Source organism: Primulina tabacum, chromosome 3 (genome assembly GCF_025594145.1).
Source record: "Primulina tabacum isolate GXHZ01 chromosome 3, ASM2559414v2, whole genome shotgun sequence".
In the NCBI taxonomy this organism is placed as follows: Eukaryota; Viridiplantae; Streptophyta; class Magnoliopsida; order Lamiales; family Gesneriaceae; genus Primulina; species Primulina tabacum.
This window is the reverse complement of record NC_134552.1, coordinates 19953760-19961116: the sequence shown is the minus strand read 5'-3', so window position 1 is coordinate 19961116 and position 7357 is coordinate 19953760.

Here is a 7357-nt window from a genome sequence, read left to right as displayed (position 1 = left end):
ATATTCCCTTCAAAATTCTTTTGATTATCCATTTTCAAACTCTGTTAATCCTATTACAATGAAAAATAAATCACCAGAATGGGAAACTATTACCGATTCTAGAAAAATTCAATCCAATCATCCTCCTTTAAAAGGAATTATAATACTTGTACAAAATCAATAAATTGAAGCAATCCTTATAAAAAATCCAGGAGAAAATAATAAAATTAATATAAAAAATATCATAACACAAAATAATTTCACAAATACAAATTTAAATACCATAGGAAAACAATTAGATAGGATAGAAGAGCAGATACAAAAACAACCCATATATCAAACTGCTCCTAAAACACCAACCTCTAATATGAGAATAAATACCTTAAATCATGATTCAGATATTAGTGAAGCTTTAGAACAATTCCAAAATCCTACAAATAAAATCAATAAAATAGATTGGAATCAATCTACACAAAAGTTACAAATTATTCCTGCTCCAGATTTAGGAATAATAAAATCCATAACACCATCTCGTTTTAATGCTTCTTCCGTTTATGATTGGAACATAGATGGAATGACTGAATATAATATTCTTAGTATTTTACAACAAATGACTATGGCAGCAAATGCCTATAAAACTCAAAAAAATACACAAGATAGAACCATAGCTGAACTCCTTATAGCTGGGTTTTCTGGCCAAATTAAGGTTTGGTGGGACTATTATCTTACAAATCAACAACAAGAAGATATTCTAAATTCTATAAAAACTGATGAAGACGGGATACCAATTTTAGATCAAGATGAAAATCTCCAACAAGATGCTGTAGCTACTTTAATCCTAACAATCTCTTTACACTTTATATGTGATCTTTCACATTTAAAAGATAAAAATGCTGAATTATTATCAAATCTTAAATGTAAAAAATTAAGTGATTTTCAATGGTATAAAAATACTTTTCTAACCAGAGTCATGCTTAGGGAAGACTCTAATCAACCATTTTGGAAAGAAAAATTCATAGCAGGATTACCAACTCTTTTAGGAGAAAATGTTAGAAATAAAATTAGGGAATCATGTGGAAAACAAATAATTCCTTATAATGAATTTACTTATGGTCAATTAATTAGTCCAACTTAACAAGAAGGTTTAAAAATATGTCAAGATCTAAAATTGCAAAAACATTTAAAATGGGAAATGAAAAGAACAAAACAAGAATTAGGAACTTTCTGTCAACAATTCAATATAAATCCTAATAAACCTTCTCCTTCTAAATGCCTAGGAAATTGTAGTGAATCCTATGAAATACAATATAGAAAAAATTTTAAATACAATAAGAAAAATTCTAAATCAAAAGAAGAATTTTATAAGAAACCTTATAAGAAATTTAAAAATTTCAAACAATATCCTAAAAAATCCTTTAAAGATATTAAATGTTGTAAGTGTCATAAAAATGACATACTGCTAATTATTATAGATTGAATAAACAGTTAAATGAATTAGAATTAAATGAAGAAATATTAAATAAAATTTCTAATATTTTAATTTATTCTTCTGAGTCATAATTAGAAAATTTTTCTTCTAAAGATGAAAATGAATCTTTACAAATAGATGAATTAATTACATCTATTAATGAATCTGAAAAAAAAATTAACATGCTTTCTAAAGATCAACAATTCCTTCTTGATATTCTAAAAAACATAAATGATCCCAATATTCAAAAAGAATATCTTGATAAAATTTTAAAATCTCTAAAAAGAAAATAAAGAAGAAAAACAAGAAATAAAATATACTACTACTTCTAAAAATATTTACGACCTAACCAATATTTTTAAAAAAAGAAAGAAAACAAAAAATAAAGAGATAACAATCCAAGATTTGCAAAAAGATATAAAAGAAATAAAACTAGAACTAAAAGAATTAAAAGAAAAACAAAAACAAGATTCTGAAATTATCAAAAAAATATTAGATAATATTAATATTGAAAATTCCGAATAATCTAAAGATAATGAAATTAAAAACATTCAAAACCTTGAGAAAATTCCAGAATACTTTCTTTTTGTATTAAGAGAAATAACCTCTAGAAAATACATATTAAAAATAAATCTAATATTTTAAGAAAATTTTAAAATTAATATAATAGCCCTTTTTGATACCGGTGCTGATTTAAATTGTATAAAATCAGGGATATACCTAAAAAATCAAGAAAAAACTAATGAAAAACTTACGGCTGCTAACAATTCTAATTAAATGTTAATTCAAAAACAGAAGCATAAATATTAAACAATGGAGTTTTTATTAAAACTACATTTATTATAGTTAATGATAAACATCATACAGTAATTATAGGAATACTTTTTATAGGATTAATTACTCCATATAAAGTAAATAATAATTATATCTCTTTTAAATTTAATTATAAAAAATTAGATTTTGAATTCTTAGAAAAACCTCGTACAAAAAATCTCAATTTAATAAAATCATATTCTATATATGAAAAGAGTATTAATGCACTATTTCAAAGAAAAAATTTTCAAAATGATATTTCTCTAAAAAGAATAGAAACTTAAGGGGATTATGAAAGAATTCTAACAAATTTATTTGATCCATGCAGGAAAATGACATCATCAAGCAAAGTTAATTATTCCCAACAGAAACCCCCCACAGAATTAATTTCTTTTGGAGATATCAATCTCCATGTTTATCCTCAAAACTTACAAAAATGTTTCAGGACTTCAAGACCTTTTCAACTAGAAAAATCCCAAAAAACTTTATTAAATTCAATATGGAACGTCCAACCAAACGATTCTAATCAAAAAGTCCTAGTCTTAAACGCATTGGCCTATTATTTCAATCAAATAAATCTTTATTCCAAATCAGCACATGAAGCCGATTCCGAAACCGTATTATATTATGTTGTTTACCAAGAGAAGGTGACAAGAATCTACAACCATTGGACCCGAGTGGTTGAAGTTATTAAAAATGAACAAAATTATTTTTATAAAAGTTTTAAAACCGTTCCTGAAGTTCTAGAATCAGCCAACTGTTTTATTGGTCCAAATTACTTTATTGATTATCCAGTCAGAAAAGATATAAATACCCAAAAGAGTTATGGTAAACCAATAGCCAATGAAAATAGTTTTCTAAAAAAGAGTTTTTATGAAATTCCTAAAAAAGATTTAAAAACTGATTTTCAATTTTGTAACCATTGCGAGACGATGGTAAAAAATTTTAAAAGACTAAATGATTCGAAATCATTAATGTCTGATAAAATAAAGGAATTGACAGAAAAATTACAAAAAACAGAAGCAGCCCTTAAGGCAAACCTTATAAGCTTGGACCTTCTTAAAAAGATTCAAGATTTTGAAATAGACAAACTCAGTCTATTAAATAGATCTAGTCTATTTAATTCTAGCCAAAAAATGAGCCTAACAAGATTTTTCTTTAGACCACTTACAGAATTAACCATATTACCTACACAAATAAATGGCATTATTTTTTCAAAAGCCGAAGAAAATTTCTACCAAAAATTTCAAATGATCCAAGAAATTATTTTCTCAAAACCCGATGGCATAAAAATTATTCCTTTAATATGAATAAATGAATATGCCAAACATAAAATTGATTGTCAAAAAGAAACTTTAGACATAGACAATTGTTCTTGTCAACTTCAATTCTACATCTTTTTTACCCAAATATACTTTTCGTCATTCAGAAATTTTTTCTTTCAGTTTAATAATAAGGAAGAAAGAATAAGTATAAATTCCTTATTAGATTTAGGATTAGTTTCAGAAATCATCATTACAGATAAAGATGACATAGACAGTCTCAACAGTGTTGCCCTTAAAAGTGCAATCCAATATCTCTTTGATACCGGCAATAATGAAGTAAAATTAGAAATAAGATCAACATGTCCAGAATAGATTAGAACAGATTTAGAACCAGCAGTTCACAGAATTTGGGTCAAGCCCTTTTATAAATGGCAAAACAAAAAGCGGAACCCGAAGTCCATCTTCTATCAATTTGCCGAGCTACAATCCAAAAACAAATAAAATATCAGAGATTACAGACATTAGCCTTCATGCATAAATTCATCGACAAGAGAAATGAAGACTACAGATTATATTTTATGAACCAAATTTACAAAATCTACATAATGAGCTCATCTCCATGCGTTGATCATTTTCCAGATTTTTATACAAATGCTCCCAAAGTTTTTTTATTTTTATACTAGAATGTACAATAGATTCTTGGAAGAATTAGAAGACCAGAAGATAGAAGAAATCTTCTGCTCCTCAGAAGAAGATATTATTCTTGAAGATGTACTAGATGAAGAAGGAATGCACAATTTAGACACATGATTGTAAATTTTAATTTTTGTAAATTGATTGTAATATTCGTATTAAAAAAATGAAAAATGATGTCAAAATGATGCAAGCATGACAACGACAAATACTATTCAAGATTCCGAAAATGCCCTTGAAGATATCTGTAAAAGGAGACAAGTCCCTCGAGGAAATGCAAGTGTTTTGATACCAAATTTTATTCTTTCTTTCTCTTTCTCTCTCTCTTTCTCCTTCTCTCTTCTCTTTCTTACTTTTACTACTTTCTCCACTCACATTCAAAGTGTTCTTATCCTTCAAGCTTTATGTTCTTAAAGAATTTGTAAATCCTCTGAAGTTTCATATTGAAGTTCTTATTTTGATTCCAAGGTGTGTTTTATTTATGTGTTAAATAATTGTATATATATATATTATATTATATGACCGGTTAAACCGCCTAATTATATATAATTCCTATATATATATATTATATCTTTGAAGATTTTATGGTGTTCTTTGCAAAAGTATGCTCTACATACAATCTTTTAAAGATTGTATGCAATCAGAAACTGGAGGAACCTCAAATCTTTAAAGATCTTTAAATTCCTGCATTTAAATTCTGGTATTGAAATTCCTACCCTTAAATTCCGCATATATATATATATATATATATATATATATATTATACATATTATATGGCTGGTTAAACCGCCTACTTTATTTATTGTTGCTGCATTTTTTTTATTAATTGCTCATTATTATTATTTTTTATGAATATTTCTATTGGTGTCCCCCGGCCCTAAGTACAAAGACTACCCAGCGATACTTAGGGGGATAATTGGATACCAATAAAAATATTCATAAAAAATAATAATAATGAGCAATTAATAAAAAGAAAATGCAGCAACAATAAATAAAGTAAGAGGTTTAACCAGCTATATAATATGTATAAAATATATATATGCGGAATTTAAAGGCAGGAATTTAAATACAAGAATTTAAATGCAGGAATTTAAAGATATTAAAGATTTGAGGTCTCCAGTCTGCTCAATTAAAGATTGTATGTAGAGCATACTTTTGCAAAGAACACCACAAAATCTTCAAAGATATATATAATATATATAGGAATTTATATATATTTAGGCGTTTAACCGGCCATATAATATATATATATATATATATATATATATATAAGTATTTAACACATAAATAAAACACACCTTGGAATCAAAATAAGAATTTCAATATGAATCTTCAAAGGATTTACAAATTCTTTAAGAACATAAAGCTTGAAGGGTAAGAACACTTTGAATGTGAGTGGAGAAAGTAGTAAAAGTAAGAAAGAGAAGAGAGAAGGAGAAAGAGAGAGAGAAAGAATAAAACTTGGTATCAAAACACTTGCATTTCCTTGAGGGACTTGTCTCCTTTTATAGATATCTTCAAGAGCATTCTCGGAATCTTGAATAGTATTTGTCGTTGTCATGTTTGCATCATTTTGACGTCATTTTCATTTTTTAATACGAATATTACAATCAATATACAAAAATTAAAATTTACAATCATGTGTCTAAACTGTGCATTCTAGTAAATTTTCAAGGATAATATCTTCTTCTGAGGAGTAGAAGATTTCTTTTATCTTCTGGTCTTCTAATTCTTCTAAGAATCTATTGCACATTCTAGTATAAAATAAAAACTTGGGAGCATCTGTATAAAAATCTGGAAAATGATCAACGCATGGAGATGAGCTCATTATGTAGATTTTGTAAATCTGGTTCATAAAATATAATCTGTAGTCTTCATTTCTCTTTTCGATAAATTTATGCTTGAAGGCTAATGTCTGTAATCTATGATGTTTTATTTGTTTTTGGATTGTAGCTCTGCAAATGGATAGATTATGGACTTCGGGTTCCGCTTTTTGTTTTTTCCATTTATAAAAAGGCTTGACCCGAATTCTGTGAGCTACAGGTTCTAAATATTTTCTAATCCATTCTGGACATGTTGATCTTATTTCTAATTTTACTTCATTATTGCCGGTATCAAAGAGATATTGGATTGCACTTTTAAGGGAAACACTGTTGAGACTGTCTACGTCATCTTATCTGTAATGATGATTTCTGAAACTAATCCTAAATCTAATAAGGAATTTATACTTATTCTTTCTTCCTTATTATTGAACTGAAAGAAAAAATCTCTGAAGGACGAAAGTATATTTGGGTAGAAAGGATGTAGAATTGAAGTTGACAAGAACAATTGTCTATGTCTAAAGTTTCTTTTTGACAATCAATTTTATGTTTGGCATATTCATTATTGCTATTAAAGGAATAATTTTTATGCCATCGGATTTTGAGAAAAGAATTTCTTGGATCTTTTGAAATTTTTGGTAGAAATTTTCTTTGGCTTTTGAAAAAATAATGTCATTTATTTGGGTAGGTAATATGCTTAATTTTGTAAGTGGTCTAAAGAAAAATCTTGTTGGGCTCAGTTTTTGGCTAGAATTAAATAGACTAGGTCTGTCTAATAGACTGAGTTTGTCTATTTCAAAATCTTGAATCTTTTTAAGAATGTCCAAGTTTATAAGGTTTGCCTTAAGGGCTACTTCTGTTTTTTGTAATTTTTTCGTCAATTCTTTTATTTTATTCGACATTAATGATTTCGAATCATTTAGTCTTTTAAAATTTTTTACCATCGTCTCGCAATGGTTACAAAATTGAAAATCAATTTTTAAATCTTTTTTAGGAATTTCATAAAAACTCTTTTTGGAAAACTATTTTCATTGGCTATTTGTTTACCATAACTCTTTTGGGTTTTTATATCTTTCTGACTGGATAATCAATAAAGTAATTTGGACCAATAAAACGGTTGGCTGATTCTAGAGCTTCAGGAAGGGTTTTAAAACTTTTATAAAAAGAATTTTGTTCATTTTTAATAACTTCAACTATTCGGGTCGAATGGTTGTAGATTCCTGTCACATTCCCTTGGTAAACAACATAATATAATACGGTTTCTGAATCGGCTTCATGTGCTGATTGGGAAGAAAGATTTATTTGATTAAAATAATAGG